We start from the raw sequence: 22226 nt of genomic DNA, 5'->3' as shown, positions 1-22226 counted from the left end.
GATCAGCTCTGCATGGGAAGGCTCAGCTAAGGCACCTCACAGTTCCTAAGGCACGCACCCCCTTATACCATCTTCTGCGGCACAGGGAACTGTACAGTGTAAGCTCATGAAATTCACCCCCTCCCTCAATGTAGAGAAAGCTATGCAACAGCTTTCTGTCCCCAGTTGTGATTTCCACACACTAGTTTTAGATAAAGGAAAAACCAAAAGATAGATTTTAAGTGATTCTAAGGGATAGCAAACAGATCAAAGCAGAGTACCTAGCAAATAAACAAAAATGCAATCGAAGCTTAAAATACTAAAGAGATTGGATATGAGTAGCAAATTCTCACCCTAAATGTTGTTTTGCCAAGATTCTTGAGGGCAAGCTGCACTTGCTTGCAGCTTAAAACTCCAGGTATTCCTTTCACAGGCTAGAAATCCCTCTAGCCTGGGTTCAGCTCTTCTCCCTCTTGTTTCTCAGGTGTTTCCAAAAGTCTTCTTTGGGTGGGGAATTTTTGAGGAAATTGATGTCCCTCCCCTGCCTTAAATAGCTTTTGCATATGGCAGGACTTAAGTCCAACTTTAGTTCTCCTGCCTTTCAGTGGAAAAATACTGGTATTCTATGATGGAGTCCAGTACCAGGTGACTTGGTCACATGCCTGTGTAGGGCCATAACAGCCAGGACTGAGAGGCTGTTTGTAGAGTTCTCAGGAAGGCTCCCAGTGGGAGATAAGCATCTTCTAAGACCTATTGTTCTCACTAATGGCCCTTTCCAGCCAGCCGTCTAGACTGACTACATTCTGCCTAGTGGGCGTTCCCCAGGTATAAATACATTTGTACTTCAGATATATAGTCAATATTCCTAACTTCAGATACAAAAATGATAAGTGCATACAAGCCGGATAATCATATTCAGTAAATCATAACCTTTTCAATGATATCTCACATGATCTCTCTTGAATAAAGTACATCATAGTTATGCCATGATCATATCACAATAATATCTCTATGAATAATATGGGACGTAGAGTCACAGGGAGGTTTAGGTTGGACATTAGAAAAAACTTCCTAACTGTCAGAGTGGTTAAGCACTGGAATAAATTGCCTAGGGAGGTTGTGGAATCTCCGTCATTGGAGGTTTTTAAGAGCAGGTTGGACAAACACCTGTCAGGGATGGTCTATATAATACTTAGTCCTGCCTTGCATGCAGAGGACTGGACTAGATGATCTCTTGAGGTCCTGTCCAGTCCTATGATTCTATGATTGATTCTATGTTGAACTGTAACTGTTTAAGCCTCTATACCCAAGGTATTTGCAACTTGTCCCTTCCCTGCCAGCCCTAGTAAAACACCCTTTCACTTAGCCATGGGTCTGAGTGTTTATTGGGACCCTCCAGGGCTTGCATGTACAAGGCCTATCTGCTAAAGCACCTATGCTAGTTTGCTTGCCTCTGAATCGCGGTACACCTGGCACCCTAGGGGTTTGGTGTATTCCAGCACTGAGCAGCCCCAATAATTACAATCCCACTAGGTGCCCAGCTGCATCTTTAGGTGCCTAAATACCTTTAAAATCTGGCACTCAGTCTTTCTGTGCCTCAGTTTCCCATCTGTAAAATGGGGATAATAGCACTGTCTCACCTCACAGAGATGGTGTACAGGTAAATACATTAAAGAGTGTGAGGCGCTCCAATACTAATGTAATGGGGTCCTGAATGAGGCAGAAATTATAGTATGTGATCAGGTGACTAAAGACTATCATAATGCATACCCACAAGGAGGGCAAATTAAGGTGACAGAGGCTGCCTGCTTGTTGGCATTTTTTGGCTTGAGCTTTACTCTTTTCAGGCTTAACATTTGGTTTTTGGTGCTGCTTTAATTCTACATCTCTCTGTATCTTACAGCATCTTGCACACACATTGCTGTTTTTTTCACTGCAACCAGCATCTACTCTGACTCCGGAGAGCAGGCTTAACGTCCAGCCATTGTCAATTCAGGATCAGATATTTACAGTACGAGGTGGAGCTGAACCACAACTGTGTCAAAAACACCACTGTGGCAAAGCAGCTCCGTGTTATTCCTCAACACTGACGGTTCATGCCAGGTTCATGCTTCGCTCCCTGCAACTCCTGGTGATTGTTTGAAATTACGTATAGTACTGTATAGCAGGGCCTGCAGGTTGCAGTAGGGGATCAGAGCCCCAAGGAGCTATGTACTGTACAAACGGTCCTGAAATGTGAGTGTAAAATGGAATCATGAATGGTCATGTGCAGATAAAGAAATTGAAAGGAACTTTCCACTCTGTGAGGAAATGAATACTGAAAGGGGTAGGTTGGAAAGGTGATAAACTTTCATCCTTCTGGGCATGAGACCACCTCTGATATAGGGGATTGGACATAAACCTCCTCCGTGGGCATAATTTATAGCAGGCTATCTATTTTGTACTGTGACTCATCGCTACAGGATCTGGGGCCTTCTGTGTGAAATTTATAGCAGTAGCAAAGTCTCCAGTGGACTTCAGGGAGTGTCTGGCTCTTCTCCCTTTTCAGGGTGACATGTAGGAAGATAATTGTCCACTTCTGGATTTCTTGCGCCTTTCTCTGAAGTGTCTGGTACTGGCCACTGTCAGAGCCAGCATAGTAGGTTGGACAGCCCGCTGGGCTGATCTGGTACAGTGGGTTCCTATGTTCCTTGGTCATTCATATGTCTGAGGCTGAATCTCTCTGTATTCATGTGTCCAGTATTCAGTCAAGAGCAGATTACAGCATAAAACACTAACATCTTGGCATAGTAATAATGCACACGCTGCAAATGAGGCCAGGCTTTGGGGTCATCTTACCCTCCCCGACAGTTTGTGAGTATTTGGATAGCAAGGTCTAAATTGGTTCATAGAGCGAGTCCTATTCATGGACATTGCATCTAGATTCGGGGCAGGACTTTCTGCGTGTCATTTCCTCCTTTCTCCTGGGTGTTGTAGGAAAGCTGAGTGAAGGAACTGGGCTAGACGTTTGGGTTTAGAGAATGCTGAGATCTGTGGCCATTCCAGCTGCCTTCACAAGTCAGGTCCTTAGTCTTGGGCTAGCTGCTGGGGAAGAACTGAGTCCAATGTCTCCTTGCATACTTGTTTGTGTTTATTTTAGATTATCTGGACCCTGGCCATACTGGCCGCAGTGACTGTGCTAGTGACAAGATCTGGCTTGGAAAATGACCTTCCATACAGTTCTGTGAGACACGTGCTTGACAGCTATTTCATTGCACAGCTGTAGTTAAGGTGGTTCTGCTCTGGGGCGGCCCCAGAAATTCTTCATACAGAACGCACAGCTGAACCACCCTCACTTGACTTAGCAGGGCAGCTACATAGACACTTTTTTATCTTACACTAGGCAGAAGGCCCTTGTGTCCACCCCACCGCCACCACTGGGCTCCCTGTTGCCCTTCTCCCAGTTGCAGGCCCTCACCGCAGCTCCCCATCCTTGTAGCAGGTCTTGGGGCTGTTGCTCAATGAGTCCTGCAGGCAGAGTAGAGGGGGCATGGGCTGCTGGAAGCAGTGCGAGGCAGGGCACACCCCATGCCACAACAGCTGCGAGGAGGAGCAGTGCTAGCCGCCCCACTGCCCACTCAGGTTTGGCCTTGTAGCCTCTCCATCATGGAGGGGGCTGCAGGGTCGCAACTGATGGAGTGGTGTTGCGATCCAGTGCATGGGGGTTGCAGTGCCAGGCAGGTTTGGCCCCTCCTCTTCCCCATGACAGTGGCCCATGGAGCCAAACCCGAATGTCACCATGAACCCCATGCAGCAGGATGCAGCGCCTCTCACTAATTTTGGCCATGCTGCCCCACCCCATCGTGAGAGAGAGGACACTGGACCAAAATTGAGTGGGCAGTGGGCCAGCCAATGCCGCTCCCCCTCGCTGCTGCCACGGGGCCAGCTCCTGCAGTGGTACCTGAACCAGACCAGCTGGAGCTCAGGTTAAGCCACTGCTTAGGTTGCTTGCTTAGGTTGCCTTTATCCCACCCTGCCAATGGCACATAACATGTGTATAGCTGCAGATACCACTGGTTCTCTTCCTCATGCCAAGAGGAGGTTAAGCAGCAATTATCTCCCTCTGCCACTGCTTTATTTTGCAATAATATTTCATCTTTCTCCTGCCGCTGAAGCAGCTGACTAGCTTGTCTCTGCTGACACCTAGCAGCATTCTAGAACAAGTGGTCTCTCTGTAACGCAGAGCAAAGTGTATTAGAAAGCCTGGTACCTTCTGCAAAATTACAGGAGTGCTTGAAGCAGGCCTTTGGCAAGCTGCTGCTGGGTTACTGGAAGACTGCCAGACCTGTGAGTTTCCTCTTACAATGAACAGATGTACTCAAGGTATTTGGTGTATGCATTCATAGAATCATAGAATATCAGGGTTGGAAGGGACCCCAGAAGGTCATCTAGTCCAACCCCCTGCTCAAAGCAGGACCAAGTCCCAGTTAAATCATCCCAGCTAGGGCTTTGTCAAGCCTGACCTTAAAAACCTCTAAGGAAGGAGATTCTACCACCTCCCTAGGTAACGCATTCCAGTGTTTCACCACCCTCTTAGTGAAAAAGTTTTTCCTAATATCCAATCTAAACCTCCCCCATTGCAACTTGAGACCATTACTCCTCGTTCTGTCATCTGCTACCATTGAGAACAGTCTAGAGCCATCCTCTTTGAAACCCCCTTTCAGGTAGTTGAAAGCAGCTATCAAATCCCCCCTCATTCTTCTCTTCTGCAGACTAAACAATCCCAGCTCCCTCAGCCTCTCCTCATAAGTCATGTGCTCTAGACCCCTAATCATTTTCGTTGCCCTTCGTTGTACTCTTTCCAATTTATCCACATCCTTCCTGTAGTGTGGGGCCCAAAACTGGACACAGTACTCCAGATGAGGCCTCACCAGTGTCGAATAGAGGGGAACGATCACGTCCCTCGATCTGCTCGCTATGCCCCTACTTATACATCCCAAAATGCCATTGGCCTTCTTGGCAACAAGGGCACACTGCTGACTCATATCCAGCTTCTCGTCCACTGTCACCCCTAGGTCCTTTTCCGCAGAACTGCTGCCGAGCCATTCGGTCCCTAGTCTGTAGCGGTGCATTGGATTCTTCCATCCTAAGTGCAGGACCCTGCACTTATCCTTATTGAACCTCATTAGATTTCTTTTGGCCCAATCCTCCAATTTGTCTAGGTCCTTCTGTATCCTATCCCTCCCCTCCAGCGTATCTACCACTCCTCCCAGTTTAGTATCATCCGCAAATTTGCTGAGAGTGCAATCCACACCATCCTCCAGATCATTTATGAAGATATTGAACAAAACGGGCCCCAGGACCGACCCCTGGGGCACTCCACTTGACACCGGCTGCCAACTAGACATGGAGCCATTGATCACTACCCGTTGAGCCCGACAATCTAGCCAGCTTTCTACCCACCTTATAGTGCATTCATCCAGCCCATACTTCCTTAACTTGCTGACAAGAATGCTGTGGGAGACCGTGTCAAAAGCTTTGCTAAAGTCAAGAAACAATACATCCACTGCTTTCCCTTCATCCACAGAACCAGTAATCTCATCATAAAAGGCGATTAGATTAGTCAGGCATGACCTTCCCTTGGTGAATCCATGCTGACTGTTCCTGATCACTTTCCTCTCCTCTAAGTGCTTCAGGATTGATTCTTTGAGGACCTGCTCCATGATTTTTCCAGGGACTGAGGTGAGGCTGACCGGCCTGTAGTTGCTGCTCCTTAACCCAGCATCATGCCCCAGATAGCGATAGCTGGCAAGACTCTTAAAGAGGCCTTTGTCAGGATCTTTGTTGGCAGGACGAAACACTGACAATTGTCCTGCATTGAATGATCGTCTTTTAATTACCATCATGTATGTTCACCGCTGCCCTCTGCTGGGTAGAATCAGAGCTGCTCAGCTATGTCATAAACTGTACCCTGCTAAGAGAGATTCTCCTTTAGCTTAAGTGCAGAGGTCTGTGATTTTTCGAGCAAGAGGTTCTGAAGTCTCACAGTTGTCATGAAGTTTAGAATGACCATTGTGGGCAGTAGAGAATGAACACTGAATTCCTCGATGGGCATAGATTTCTTAATGTCCCACTCCACCCTAATTGATTGTTCCTACTGTGGTGAAATTAAGTCCAAACACCTGAGTATGATACTCACAAAAGGGTTAACCAGTTCTCAGAAGTTGTCAGGTAAGTGCCCTACCCTCAGAATGTGTCCAGCCAATGAATTTGCTCTGATGCTAGAAGCGTTGCATGAGGTAATTCTTTCACTCTACCATGCACTAATAAGGCCTCAGCTGGAGTATTGCGTCCAGTTCTGGGTGCCACATTTCAGGACAGATGCGGACAAATTGGAGAAAATCCAGAGAAGAGCAACAAAAATGATTAAAGGACTAGAAAATATGACCTATGAGGGGAGATTGAAAAAAGTGAGTTTGTTTAATCTGGAGAAGAGAAGACTGGGGTGGGGGCAGAGGGGACATGATAATAGTTTCAAGTAAGTAAAAGATACAAGGAGGAGGGTGAAAAATTGTTCTCTTTAATCTCTGAGAATAGGACAAGAAAGAATGGTCTTAAATTGCAGCAAGGGAGGTTTGGGTTTGGACATTAGGAAAAATTTCTAAGGGTCAAAGTAGTTAAGCACTGTAACAAATTGCCTAGGGAGATTGTGGAATCTCTGTCATTGGAGGTTTTTAAGAGCAGGTTAGACAAACAACTGTCAAAGATAGTCTAGTTATGACTTGGTCCTGCCTTGAGTGCAGGGGACTGCACTAGATGACCTATTTTGAGGTCCCTTCCAATCCTTCTCTCCTATGATTCTGTCACTCAATGCCCTGTTGAATTCTGGATGAGGCCAGCATAGTCAGCTCTCCTGCTTGAGCAGTTTGAATGGGTCACTCTCAATAAAGAGATTTTTTTCTGAATCACTTCTGTGTTCTCGGCACTTGATGCAAAAGAGGAACCTTAACTTCAGTGTCAGAAAACTCCCTACCTCAGCTTCCCCAAAGTTCTGGAAGATCAGTGATTTAGTTTGGGGCTCTCTTTCTCTGCTCACAGAATCCACAGACACAGGATTTCTTGTTAGACTGACAGTGAACAGTCATCTTGGGGGGTATTTTATTATTCTAGGCGTGATGGATTGCCCCCCCAGGGTGCCACCTGATGTACTGTGGTACCACTGAGCCCGTCTGTTCCACCAGCCTGGGCTCCCTTACCCTGTCCTGCTGAACCAGGCCCTCAAGCCTCCTCCCACACACACACACACACAGGTAGGGACACACCCAGCTGCAGAAAAAAACAGACACTGAAATCAGCACTGCATGGGAAGGCTTCAGCTAAGGAATTGCCCAGCACTCAAGTGCACATACCCTCTGGAGGGTAAACCCAAAATTGTATTGTTTTGCGCTGCACAGAGAACAGTGTAAGCTCATTGAAACTCACCCCCTCCCTCAATGGGGAGAAAGATGCACAGCTTTTTGCCTCCCCAGTTATGAATTCCACAAACTGGTTTTAGAGAAAACAAAAACAAGTTTATTAACTACAAAAGATAGCTTTTAAGTGATTATAAGGGTTAGCAAACAGATCAAAGCAGATTGCCCAGCAAATAAAACAAAAATACAATATAAGCGTAAGATACTACAGAAACTGGTTACAAGTCACACCCTAAATGTTGTTTTAGGCTGATTGCAGAGGTTCTTGAAGGCAAGCTTCTCTTGCTTAAAACTCCAGGTATTTCTTTCACAGGTCAGACACCTTTTCCAGCCTAGGCTCAGTCCTACTCCCCCACTTTGTCTTTATTTCTTAGATTTGCACAGTAGTCATCCTGGGCAGGGATTCAGTGAAGAACGAATACTGATTATGTCTCTCCTCTGCCTTAAATAGGTTTTATTTATGGCAGGAATCCTTTTTCCAGTGTGGTTCCCCCACACAGTGGAAAAATACTGGTATTCTATCATGGAGGTGACTTAATCACATGACCCGCAGTGTCAAAGCAGCCATGAATCAGAGGTTGGTTGTAGCATCCCAGGAAAGCTTCTCAGAAAGGTGTGGGATTAGCATCTTCAAAGACCTATTTTTTTCCCTAATGGTCAATTGACTGGTCCCCAGCTAGCCAGCCAGACTGACTGCATTCTGTCTGATGGGCATTCCCCAGGCACAAACACTTTTGTAGTACAGATGTATAGTCAATATTCCTAACTTTAGATACAAAAATGATACATTCATACAAATAGGGTATAATCATATACAGCAAAGCATAACCTTTCCCCTGTCTTATCATGCACAAAACATATCATAGTTATGCTATGATATTATAACAATATTTCTGTGAAGAATATGGGGTGCAGTGTCACCCTAGGAACATAGTCATACTAGATCAGACCAACAATCCATATATTGTCCCTGTCTCTGACACTGGTCCGCACTAGCTGTTTCAGAGGATAATGCAAAAAACCCTTGTCAAGGTTCCTTCCCCACTCTGAACTCTAGGGTTCAGATTTGGGGACCTGCATGAAAACCTCCTAAGCTTACTTTTACCAGCTTAGGTTAAAACTTCCCCAAGATACAAACTATTTTACCTTTTGCCCTTGGACTTCCACTGCCACCACAAACGTCTGGGTTTATTTTTGAGAAAGCATTGTTTGGAAACGTCTTTCTCCCCAAAATCCTCCCCAAAACCTTGCACCCCCCTGCCTGGGGAAGGCTTGATAAAAATCCTCACCAATTTGCAAAGGTGACCACAGACCCAATCCCTTGGATCTTAAGAACAATGAAAAAACATTCAATTTCTTACAAGAAGAATTTTAATATAAGAAAAGGTAAAAAGAATCACCTCTGTAAAATCAGGATGGTAAATACCTTACAGAGTAATTAGATTCAAAACAGAGAATCCCTCTAGGCAAAACCTTAAATTACAAAAAAGACACAAAGACAGGAATATCCATTCTATTCAGCACAGTCTATTTTCTCAGCCATTTAAATAAATCATAATCTAACGCATATCTAGCTAGATTACTTACTAAGTTCTAAGACTCCATTCCTGTTCTGTCCCTGGCAAAAGCATCACCCAGACAGACAGAGACCCCTTTTTTCCACCCCTCCTCCAGCTTTGAAAGTATCTTGTCTCCTCATTGGTCATTTTGGTCAGGTGCCAGCGAGGTTATCCTAACTTCTTAACCCTTTACAGGTGAAAGGATTTTTCCTCTGGCCAGGAGGGATTTTAAAGGTGTTTACCCTTCCCTTTATATTTGACAACCCTGCAGAAAGAACAACCTGCCAACAGGGAACATTTCTTCCTAGTGCTCAGTAGATAGTGCTTGGTTTATGCCTTGGACTTTACAGGTTTATGCCCCTTCTAAATCTCTAGGGGCCTGGTTCTCCTTTGCACTATGCCCTTGTGTATTGAATTGTTACTCTTAACTCTGGATGGTCTTGCCAGCCAGGTAAATGCCCGATCCTTTTCTGAATCCTAGAAACGCTGAAGCGTAGAGAAAGATGCAAATCTGCCTGCCTTAAGGTGAGTCCTTCAGGTAGGTTAATTTCAGGCTGACCTAATCTCGATAGTATTCTTCTTTAAAAAAAAAAAAAAAAAAAAAAAAGTCACATACAGAATCCATTTCAAAGCTGTAGCGTGTTATCATGGCAACCCAACTCTGCAGTGAGATGGCCGAGGATGACCTCTGAAAATAAACAGCCAGAACAGACATAGCAACAGTACATAGGCTAACTGAATATTTGTCTAGGAGGAAATGGATACATTTTAATATAAATTGTCTCTATACCTGGATTATTGCTGTAATCGCTGTGTAAATCAAAGGATTATGGTCCTGTCAGATGTCTGCTCTTGTTTATACACCCATTGAAATATAAGATTGAGTGGCCTCAAAATGTGTGTCATCCCCTCGCCACTGTTAGTTTTTCATTGTAAAGAAAGAATGGAATGTGTTGATTGGTCACTGAGGGAAGGATCTGAATTTAGAATGTTCCCAGGCAAAGATGACCTGTGCCTGCTGATAGTGGGAGTGGGAGTGGGAGTATGGGAGGGGAGCCAGCTTCAGCAGTGTTACTGATCATGCTCAATAGAATCATAGGACTGGAAGGAACCTTGAGAAGGCATCTAGTCCAGTCCCCTGCACTCACAGCAGGACTAAGTATTAGTTAGACCTGCATTTCTCAAACTGGAGTGTGTGGACCCCTCTCCCTCCTTCAACTTCTCCCCCTCCCTCCCAGCAACTCCTGCATACTGGGGCTGAGCTAGGGGCTTGAGGGTCCATTGGAAAAATTTAAATCAAAATGGGGGTCCTTGGGTTGCTAAAATTTGAGAACTGCTAATCTAGACCATCTAGTACAAGGCAAGCAGCCAATCTGGGGGACAAGTGACCCTGAATCTCCCCCACATCACCTCTGTTCCCTCCCTTTTCTGAGTCCCCAGTCCTCTTTCTAGATAGATACAATGTTCCGAGCTTCTGTGTCCACCGCCTGCCCGAAGTTACCTTTTCCAGTTCTTTTGTCCATCTCTGTTGAGTTAACTCTCTGAGCTGCCTCCCCACAGGAGCCAAGCAGGAGGAGAAATTAAAGCCTACTGAAAGGTGAGTAGTTTATGCTGCATGGTTTCACCCATGCTGAAGCAGCCAGTGGAACTGAGAGGAGACACCCCTGACTCTCTCTGGTTGGTGATCTCTTGCCTTTGCTGCTGTCCTCAGTTGGAATGGATCACCCTCTTACTGCCTCCCATTATAATCTTTTAAGGCTGGAAGGTGGGAATGGGTCCAGGATATCTAGTGGAGGAACAAAGAAATAGAGAAGGAGGAAGAGGGTTGGAAGGCAAACAAACATTAAGGCGGCATTTTCACGTAGCGTAAGACAGGCTTAGCAGCAGCTATGTAACCACTGTACTACAGAATTAATCACGTCGTACATGGGCCAAATCCCATGGCTCTCATTGAAGTCAAGGGGAGCTGTACTGTTGGTGTCAATGGGGGTAGGATTTGGGCCCTAGCTATTCTTGGAACTGCTCTCCAGCTCTCTGTCTGCTGGACAGTAGCTCTCTAGAGCATTAGCAGCTCAGAAGAAACTGGTAACATTCTGCTTGCTTCATACTAACGGAATGTGGGGGCCCAAGTTGGCTCTGTAGTGTGGGAAAACCTGGAGGTTGTGAGAGTTCACTGAAGAACTTGCATAGCTCCTTAGTGTTTGGAAGAGTAGGAGCCATTTTGGTTGTGTACTGTATGGAGCTCTACCTCTATGCACACTGCCTTTGAAATCATGCAGAAAGATTAGTGATACTTGGGAGTACAAATGGTAGCGAGCATGACATGCTGGTAGCAACACTTGGATCCCAGCTAGATTAGTGCTAACACTGTTTCCAGGTACAAACAATTCTATATTCAGTATACAGGCACCCCATGAAGCATGAGATCTGATTGCCCCAATTTTAGCATTTAGTGAGGCCTGCTTGGTGTTTAAACCGTAGAACTGGGAGTGAAAAGATCTGAGCTCTATTCTCACCTCTTCCTCATATTTCCTGTGTGAGCTTGGGGAAAAAAAAATCACTTAATAGATAACATTAAGATGTCTGAGATGTTTAATGCCTATTTCATTTCAATCTTAACTAAAAAGGTTAATTGTGTTGAGTATTTGATCACCATTAACATTAACAACAACAAGGGGAAAGGAACGCAAACCAAAATAGGGAAAGAAAAGTTTAAAGAATATTTAGATAAGTTGGATGTATTCAAATCAGCAGGGCCTGATGAAATTCATCCTATGGTACTTAAGGAACTAGCTGAAGTAATCTCGAAAGCAATTATCTTTGAGAACTTGTGGAGGACAGGTAAGGTCCCAGAAGACTGAAGAAGGGCAAATATAGTACCTATCTTCAAAAAGGCGAACAAAATGGACCTGAGAAATTATAGACTGGTAAGCATAACTTTGACACCTAGAGAGATTGGAACAAATTATTAAATCAATTTGTAAGAATCTAGATGATGATAGGGTTATAAGGAATAGCCAGTATGGGTTTGTCAAGAAAAAATCATGCCAAACCAATCTAATTTCCTTCTTTGATAAGGTTACTGGTCTAGTGGATTGGGGAAAGTAGTAGATATGATGTATCTTAATTTTAGTAAGGCTTTTGACCCAGGTCCACATGACATTCTCATAAGCAAATAGGGAAATGCAGTCTAGATGAAATTACTACAAGGTGGGTGCACAACTGGTTGAAAGACTGTACTCAAAGAGTAATTATCAATGGTTCATTGTTAAACTGGGAAGATTTATCTAATGGGGTCCTGCAGGAGTCAGTCCTGGGCCCAATACTATTTAATATTTTCATTATTGATTTGGATAATGGAGTGGAGAGTATGCTTACAAAATTTGCAGATGACACCAAGCTGGGAGGGTTGCAAGCACTTTGGAGGACAGGATTAGAATTCAAAATGACCTTAACAAATTGGAGAATTGGTCTGAAATCAACAAGATGACATTAACTAAAGACAAGTGCAAAGTACTTCACTAGGAAAAATCAAATGCACAATTACAAAACGAGGATAACTGGTTAGGTGATAGTACTTCAGGGGGGTTACAGTGGATCACAAATTGAATAGAAGTAAACAGTGTGATGCAGTTATGAAAAAAAGCTAATATTCTGGGGTGTATGAACAGGAGTGCTATATGTAAAACACAGGAAATAATTGTCCCACCCTACTTGGTGCTACTGAGGACTCAGCTGGAGTACTGTGTCCAGTTCTGGGTGTCACACTTTCAGAAAGATGTGAATAAACTGGAGATAGTCCAGAGGAAAGCGACAAAAAAATAAAAGGTTTAGAAAACCAGACCTGTGAGAAAAGGTGGAAAAAAAACTGGGCACGTTTAGTCTTGAGAAAAGAAGACTGAGCAGGGACCTGATAAGTCTTCAGAGATGTTAAGGGAAGTTGTAAAGAGGATGGTGATCCATAGTTCTCCATGCCCACTGAAGGTACGATAAGAAGTGATGGGCTTAATCTCCAGCAAGGGACATTGAGGTTAGATATTAGGAAAAACTGTCCAACTGTAAAGTTAGTTAAGATCTGGAATGAGCTTCCAAGGGAGGTTGCTCATCATTGGAGGTTTTAAAGAACAGGTTGGACAAACACCTGTCACGGATGATCTATGTTTACTTGGTCCTGCCTCAGTGTAGAGGACAGGACTTGACGACTTCTTGAGGACCCTTCCAGCCCTATATTTCAATGATTCTCCAGGCCTCAGTTTAATAGAGCTAGAAGACATGACCTCTGAGGAAAGAATTGGGCATGCTTACTCAAGAGAAGAGAAGACAGAAATGGGACATAACTGTTCAAATATGTAAAAGGGTTTTATAAAGAGGATGGTGATAAATTGCTCACCACTTTCACCAAGGATAGGACAAGAAATTATTGGCTTTATCTGCAGCAAGGGAGATTGAGGTTAGATATTAGGAAAAGCTGGATGAGTATTAGAATAGATAAGCACTAGAACGGTTACCTAGGAAAATTGTAGAATTCCCTTCCTTGGAAGTTTTTAAAAACAAGTTAGACAAACACCTATCAGGGATGATCTAGATATACTTGGTCCTTCCACAGCACGGGGGGATGAACTAGATGACCTCTTGAGGTTCCTTCCATCCCTACATTTCTATGATTCTACACTAATACCTTCTGCTACATAGGAGGATATATTCATTATATTGGTAAATACAGTGAGATCCTTGGCTAGAAGGTAGTATTCATAGAATATCAGGGTTGGAAGGGACCTCAGGAGGTCATCTAGTCCAACCCCTGCTCAAAGCAGGACCAATCCCCAACTAAATCATCAAGCCTGACCTTAAAAACTTCTAAGGAAGGAGATTCCACCACCTTCCTAGGTAATGCATTGATATGCAAGATGATGTTATAACTACAAATGAGATTGGTTATAAAATTAACCAGCCCTTTTTAATGCTATGGTCTTTTCTTAAGCTTTTGGTATCCTACAGCTGCATATAAAAAAGAAAGTCACTGTATTTGGATCAGATCATATTTCAGAAAAGGGTCATATTCCACCTTGAAGGGGGGGGGGGGAGAAACAAGAACCAAATATTAGTCTCCATGTTGTTCTTTTTTATTTGGCCTTTCATGAGGCTTTTTCTGTTCTATGTGTTTGTGAATGTGGGTCTGGAATTACTGCCAGCATTCTTCCCTCCAGGCCAACGCCTACACCTGAATCAGCAGCTTGCGTTAGTCTGCAAACACTACAGGAAATGTCTTTAAAATTCTTCCCACCTCAGAGGAGAAAACAACCCATTGTAATTGCAAAGTTATGCCAACGCATAATTGCAACTGCAAAGTTACAGATCTAGGAGCACGGAATGCAGGTCATACCTACCAAAGGGGGGACAGTACCCTAGAAAAGTTTCGGAGCAGTTCAACAATCTGAAATATTTTGAGACAGGTCAAATCAACCTGAAATGAAATAATTTATTTAAATTTGCATGAGAGAAAAATCAAAAATTTTTAACAAAATCAAATTTTTTCCAGTTTAGTAGAGATGGCATTTTCAATCAGCAAGTCATTTTGATTGAAAATTGCCAAGCAGCACTAATTATAATACCCAAGACACACCTTTCCCAGTCCCAGCAGACTTCCTGAAACTACAATCTCCCTGGAAGGCTTAGACTGTACTGGGAAATCAGTTCCAATGCACTTTACTTAGGCCCAGCTCCTGAGAGCTATTTAGGTGCCTAGCTTCCATTGATATCCATGGGAGCTAGGTGCCTAAATACCTTTGAGAATCTGGCCTTAGCACTCAGAGAGACCAGAGATGGGTACATGCTGCAAAATTCAGATCTCCTCAGTTTTATGGGTGATTGGATCTGAGGATTTAGTTCAGCCAGTTATAGAAATAGCAGCTACAAAATTCAGATTCCCAAATACACCTCCCTTCCCCAAAGTTTTGCAGTGTTGGATCTATGGGGTTGGTTTCCTGCATTATGGAGATGGGTGACCGACTGAATTAAGATCCTGATCAGAATTCCAAGTCTCTTCCCAGCACTGAATTTGCAGGTGTTCAGGTCAATCTCAGTATAAGACCTGTTTGGTTTTTGATCTCATTCCTGCTGTTACCAAAACAGGCACCTGCACCACTACCCTTCCTGCTCTCTCCCAATCCACTTCTGGAGATGCTGATGAGCAGAGACCATTAATATCTCACTGATGCCCTGATGCAATTTACCAGCAGGTTTATTTCCCCTCCTACAGATAACAAGAATGTGGGCCAGACTCTCTAAGGCTTATGCGCACTTTGAGCAAGTCTGAGCTGGTTCATCATTAGGGAGCACTTGGTGGTTTCACATAAAACCAAAGTCAGCTCTATCTGCCAAATTGGGATTTGAGATGTTGGATTCCTTCAAAGCAAAATTCTGGAGGCAGAAGTCCCTTGAATCAAACCTATTGACTGGCAATCCTTATAGCATGTGGCACCAGGTGGAAGCAAGAGCTTTCCAAAAGGTTGTGGGGAAAGAGAGTAGTTTGTCTAAGATCTATGGTGATTCCCCTAAAAACTCCTGCTGGAGAGGGGAAGGCCTTCAAGGCCCACTGGTGGGAATGTTTCAGAAGAAAACCTGAGCAACATGAACGAAGTGTACCCTGATATAATGATGTCTTCCTGAGTCTATACTCAGCCTGAAACAATAGCTCTGTGACCTGCTCCATTCATCTCGGTGGCTTGATAACTCTGAAACCAAAAGATGACCACTGAAATGTCAGTATTGTTAACTATTTCACTACTGACCATTTTATCTGGAATACCCAGCTCATGTGTTCATCCCATTAGCTGCATTTACTCTTTGCTAGGCACCACACGTCCCATTTGTCCTCTGTGACACTGACAGACCAGCAGGTCAGAGCCATAGATTAATTCACTGATGTGCTAAATAGCATTGTCTTCACTTCACCTTTACCTCAGGGCCTCCTTCCTTGTGCCTGATATGGTGTGTACTACTCAGCCTCTCCAACAGCACAACTTCCTCCCACAGCTCCTGACATGCACACCCACCTGACTAACTGGGAGACTTTTAACTAGTTTCAGCCAACCCCTGATTGGCTTCAGGTGTTCCAATCAACCTAGCCTTCTCCCTGCCTTCTGGAAAGTTCTTAATTGGCCCAGGTGTCTTAATTGACCTGGAGCAGCTGCCATTTCACTTATCCTGGTACCAGGGATTTGTTTAGCCTGGAGCGAATCTCTCTCTCTCCCAAGACTCTTCCATAGCCTTCTAGCTTGGAGGGAGGTGGGAAACTGCTACTCCTGCTGCTAGGCCCTCAGCTCTCCCTGCTGCTCCAGCTGCTCCCCTGGCTGGGCCAGACACCCACCACCCCTGTTCTCTGCTACCTGGTTGCTGGACCCCCTACTCTCGGGTGCTGCTACTGCTCCAACTGCAGGGGGGGGGCTGCTAGCCCACTCCCCAGAGAGGAGGAGTGAGAGACCCGAGCCACTGCTGTTGTGGACACCACCACCACCTGAGAGGGGTCCTTTCTGCCTGCCTGGACCACCACCTGGAGTTCCTGGAGCTGCTGCTGCTGCTGCTGTGGAGTCTGCTGCCTGGAGCTGCTGAAGCCCGAGGAGGAGAAGAAGAGGACCATCTACTAGTGGAGGAGCACCTAGAGACTTTGCAGACCACCGTGGAGGGGGCCTAAGACTGAGTAATTTTCAAACTGTGCTCTTGTGGTGGGGGTCTTGACTGACCGCCGTCGCCGTCCTCCAGGAGATAGTTGAACACCACTCCCTGGTGGACGTCTGGCGCGACCACCACCCGGATGACACTTCCACGTTCAACTTTGTCCGGGTGGAGGCCCATCGGTCGCGCCACTCCCGGTTGGACCACATTTATTTATCACACTTTCATCTTTCACGAGCCCACTCCTCCAGCATCCGGTCGGTCCCATTTTCTGACCATCATATAGCCACCGTGACAGCCTCCCTCTGCGTGGAGAGACCGGGGCTGGCCTATTGGCATTTTAACAACAGCTTGCTGGAGGATGCTGGCTTCGTGGCGTCCTTCTGGGAGTTCTGGCTGGCCTGGCGAGGGCATCGGCATGCCTTTCCCTCGGCGCGATGGTGATGGGACCTAGGGAAGATGCGCGCCCGGCTCTTCTGCCGTGACTACACCCAGGGCACCAGCCGACGGAGGGATGCGGCAATAGAGCAGTTGGAACAGGAGGTCTTGGAGCTGGAGAGGCATCTAGCCGCCAGCCCCGAGGATCCACCCCTCTGCGGAGCGTGCCGGGAGAAGTGGGAGGATCTCCGGACCCTCAAGGACCATTTGGCCCGGGGTGCCTTTGTTCGATCCCGCATTCGTCTCCTTCGGGAGATGGATCGCGGCTCCCGCTTCTTCTACGCCCTGGAGAAAAAGAGGGGGGCTAAAAACCATGTCATCTGCCTACTGGCAGAAGATGGCACCCCCCTCACGGATCCAGTGGAGATGTGTGGGAGGGCGAGAGCCTTCTACGCAAGCCTTTTCTCCCCAGATCCGACTGATCCTAACACCCTCAGAGTGCTCTGGGAGGAGCTCCCGATGGTCAGCGCGGGCGACTGAGATCGGCTAGAGCTGCCTCTCACTCTGGCCAAGTTCTTGGAAGCCCTCCGTCGCATGCCCACCAATAAATCTCCGGGCATGGACGGGCTGACCGTGGAGTTCTACCGCATGTTCTGGGACATCCTCGGCCCAGACCTAGTCACCGTCTGGGCCGAGTCTTTGCAGAGCGGGGTCCTCCCTCTTTCGTGCAGGCAAGCCGTGCTGGCCTTATTGCCGAAGAAGGGGGACCTCCGCGATTTATGAAATTGGCGTCCCGTCTCGCTCCTCAGCACGGTCTACAAAGTCATGGCAAAAGCCATCTCGCTGCGGCTAGGATCTGTGCTGGCAGACGTGGTCCACCCAGACCAGACCTACACCGTCCCAGGCCGCAGCATCTTCGACAACCTATATCTTGTCCGGGACCTATTGGAACTTGGGTGTAGGGATGGTCTGTCATTCGCCCTCCTGTCCTTAGATCAGGAGAAGGTGTCGACAGGGTGGATCACGGGTATCTCCTGAGCTCTCTGCAAGCGTTTGGCTTCGGACCCAGGTTTGTGAGTTTTCTCCGGGTGCTGTACGCTTCCGCAGAGTGTTTGGTCAGGCTCAACTGGACCCTGACCGAACCAGTCAGCTTCGGGCGAGGAGTATGGCAGGGGTGCCCCCTCTCGGCCCAGCTGTACACTCTGGTGATCGAGCCCTTCCTCTGTCTCCTCTGAAGGAGGTTGACAGGGTTGGTGCTGCGGGAGCCGGAGCTGCGGCTGGTCTTGTCGGCGTACGCCGATGACGTGCTCCTCGTGGTCCAGGACCCGGGCGACTTGGCGCGGGTGGAGGCTTGCCAGGCCATCTATTCGGCAGCCTCCTCCGTGCAGGTCAACTAGGTCAAGAGCTCTGGCTTGGTGGTAGGGGACTGGCGGCAGGTGAGCTCCCTCTCACCTGCGCTTCAGGCCATCCGGTGGAGCATGGGTCCGCTGCTCTATCTGGGCATTTACCTTTCTGCCACGCATACCTCTCCGCCAGAGAACTGGCAGAATTTAGAGGGCGGGGTGATAGAGCGGCTCCGGAAATGGACAGGACTACTCCGGTGCCTCTCCCTTCGAGGGAGAGCGCTAGTGCTTAATCAACTAGTCCTGTCCATGCTCTGGTACCGGCTCAACACCCTGGTTCCGGCCCTGGGTTTCCTGGCCAACCTCCGGACATCGATTTTGGAGTTCTTTTGGTCAGGACTGCACTGGGTCCCTACAGGGGTTCTTCATCTACCTCTGGAGGAGGGAGGGCAGGGCCTAAAATGTCTGCTCACTCAGGTCCACGTCTTCCGCCTCCAAACCCTGCAGAGGCTCCTTTATGATGCAGGTAGTCCGGCGTGGAGCATTCTGGCGCACGCCTTCCTGTGCCACTTCCGAGGACTCCGATACGACCGGCAGCTCCTTTATCTCCATCTGAGAGGTCTTCCGCGAGACCTCTCTGGGCTGCTGCTCTTCTACCAGGACCTTCTCCGGACCTGGAAACTCTTTACAATGACCAGGTCTGTGGCGGCCACCGAGGGGGCAGATCTCCTCACAGAGCTCCTGCTACACAACCCCCAGCTCCGTGTGCAGGTGGCGGAGTCCCGCTCGGTGCACCAGAGGTTGATCCTGGCAGAGGTCACAAGAGTCGGAGACCTCCTGGACTATGACTGGGGAGACTGGCTGGATCCCCTGACGCTCGCTCAGCGCATGGGGCTTTCCAGACCTTGTACTCCCCGGCGCATACTTCAGGAGGTGAAGGCCGCTTTCCCGCTCGCTGCTCGGGTTCATCTCGACCGGGTCCTGCATGAGGGCACGCCCCGCCCACCCGTTACCCCAGGTCTGCCAGACCTTTTAATTGGACCCCTGCCCCGTGGACCCAACCGACCCCTTCACACCTTCACTAGAAGCCGGCTGCACGAGATGCAGCCGGTCTGCTTTCAAACCGCGACAAGAAAACATCTCTACACGCTCGTGCTCCACACCCTTCATGCCCGCACCCCCGTGTCCCGCCCCGATACAAAATGGCGGGACCTCCTGCCACCTTTGGAGGGTGAGGAGCCCGGTGGGCCAGCCTATATTCCACCTTAGTCCCAAGGCCCGCCGGGGATGTCAGTTGGCAACTCCTTCATGGAGCCGTGAGCATGGGCGTGTACTTGGCATGGTTCACCTCAATCCCAGATACCTGCCCCTTTTGTGGCGTGAGGGATACCCTGGCACATGTATACTTGGAGAGTGCCAGGCTGCAGCCCCTATTCTGGCTCCTCACCAATATTTTATTACGTTTTTGGTCGCACTTCTCCCCTCACCTTCTCATTTATGACTCCCTATCCGTGGCCGCACAAAGTCACAGGATCTACTGGTCAACCTCCTCCTGCCCCTAGCTAAAATGGCCATCTATAAAACCAGAGTGAGGAGGTTGGCCGATTGGAGTCTCCTGTGACTGTGGGGCCTATTTCCGATCCTCGGTCCGTTCACGCTCCAGGCAGAGTTCCTCTGGGCGGCGTCCTCTGACTCCCTTGACGCCTTTGAGGAGCAGTGGGTGCTGTCCGGGGTTCTCTGCTTGGTGTCACCGTCCGGTTCCCTTTGTTTGACCCTTTGACCACACTCCTGTCCCTGTTATTTCATTAGTTGTCCCCCAGAATTTTTTGGGTATCTAGGTCCTGTGGATCCTCCTTTTAGGCTGTGGGGGATCCTTTAGTGGTGGACGGGGGGGGTGGTCCCTGGGGGACTAACATGAAAGGGAAGGGAGTCCAGGAGAGCTGGCTGTATTTCAAGGAATCCCTGTTGAGGTTACAGGGACAAACCATCCCGATGAGTCGAAAGAATAGTAAATATGGCAGGCGACCAGCTTGGCTTAATGGTGAAATCCTAGCGGATCTTAAACATCAAAAAGAAGCTTACAAGAAGTGGAAGCTTGGACATATGACCAGGGAAGAGTATAAAAATATTGCTCGGGCATGTAGGAAAGATATCAGGAGGGCCAAATCGCACCTGGAGCTGCAGCTAGCAAGAGATGTCAAGAGTAACAAGAAGGGTTTCTTCAGGTATGTTGGCAACAAGAAGAAAGCCAAGGAAAGTGTGGGCCCCTTACTGAATGAGGGAGGCAAGCTAGTGACAGAGGATGTGGAAAAAGCTAATGTACTCAATGCTTTTTTTGCCTCTGTTTTCACTAACAAGGTCAGCTCCCAGACTGCTGTGCTGGGCAACACAAAATGGGGAAGAGATGGCCAGCCCTCTGTAGAGATAGAGGTGGTTAGGGACTATTTAGAAAAGCTGGACGTGCACAAGTCCATGGGGCCGGACGAATTGCATCCGAGAGTGCTGAAGGAATTGGCGGCTGTGATTGCAGAGCCCTTGGCCATTATCTTTGAAAACTCGTGGCGAACGGGGGAAGTCCCGGATGACTGGAAAAAGGCTAATGTAGTGCCCATCTTTAAAAAAGGGAAGAAGGAGGATCCTGGGAACTACAGGCCGGTCAGCCTCACCTCAGTCCCTGGAAAAATCATGGAGCAGGTCCTCAAAGAATCAATCCTGAAGCACTTAGAGGAGAGGAAAGTGATCAGGAACAGTCAGCATGGATTCACCAAGGGAAGGTCATGCCTGACTAATCTAATCGCCTTTTATGATGAGATTACTGGTTCTGTGGATGAAGGGAAAGCAGTGGATGTATTGTTTCTTGACTTTAGCAAAGCTTTTGACACGGTCTCCCACAGCATTCTTGTCAGCAAGTTAAGGAAGTATGGGCTGGATGAATGCACTATAAGGTGGGTAGAAAGCTGGCTAGATTGTCGGGCTCAACGGGTAGTGATCAATGGCTCCATGTCTAGTTGGCAGCCGGTGTCAAGTGGAGTGCCCCAGGGGTCGGTCCTGGGGCCCGTTTTGTTCAATATCTTCATAAATGATCTGGAGGATGGTGTGGATTGCACTCTCAGCAAATTTGCGGATGATACTAAACTGGGAGGAGTGGTAGATACGCTGGAGGGGAGGGATAGGATACAGAAGGACCTAGACAAATTGGAGGATTGGGCCAAAAGAAATCTAATGAGGTTCAATAAGGATAAATGCAGGGTCCTGCACTTAGGATGGAAGAATCCAATGCACCGCTACAGACTAGGGACCGAATGGCTCGGCAGCAGTTCTGCGGAAAAGGACCTAGGGGTGACAGTGGACGAGAAGCTGGATATGAGTCAGCAGTGTGCCCTTGTTGCCAAGAAGGCCAATGGCATTTTGGGTTGTATAAGTAGGGGCATAGCGAGCAGATCGAGGGACGTGATCGTTCCCCTCTATTCGACACTGGTGAGGCCTCATCTGGAGTACTGTGTCCAGTTTTGGGCCCCACACTACAGGAAGGATGTGGATAAATTGGAAAGAGTACAACGAAGGGCAACAAAAATGATTAGGGGTCTAGAGCACATGACTTATGAGGAGAGGCTGAGGGAGCTGGGATTGTTTAGTCTGCAGAAGAGAAGAATGAGGGGGGATTTGATAGCTGCTTTCAACTACCTGAAAGGGGGTTTCAAAGAGGATGGCTCTAGACTGTTCTCAATGGTAGCAGATGACAGAACGAGGAGTAATGGTCTCAAGTTGCAATGGGGGAGGTTTAGATTGGATATTAGGAAAAACTTTTTCACTAAGAGGGTGGTGAAACACTGGAATGCGTT

At 47.3% G+C, this 22226-nt stretch overlaps 1 long non-coding RNA gene across 1 annotated transcript; it reads right to left on the bottom strand.

Annotated features, from left to right (window-relative positions):
• Positions 1-9574: 9574 nt before the first annotated feature.
• Positions 9575-15261, bottom strand: LOC119855257. Its single transcript, XR_006277583.1, has 2 exons — positions 14377-15261; positions 9575-10775 (listed from the first exon to the last, which is right to left on the bottom strand). It is a non-coding gene; the product is annotated as an uncharacterized LOC119855257 (long non-coding RNA).
• Between the last annotated feature and the right edge of the window lie 6965 nt (positions 15262-22226).

The sequence above is a fragment of the Dermochelys coriacea genome, chromosome 1 (genome assembly GCF_009764565.3).
Source record: "Dermochelys coriacea isolate rDerCor1 chromosome 1, rDerCor1.pri.v4, whole genome shotgun sequence".
Lineage (NCBI taxonomy): Eukaryota > Metazoa > Chordata > Testudines > Dermochelyidae > Dermochelys > Dermochelys coriacea.
The sequence above is the reverse complement of the archived record's forward strand: the minus strand, read 5'-3'. Positions and strand labels throughout refer to the sequence as shown.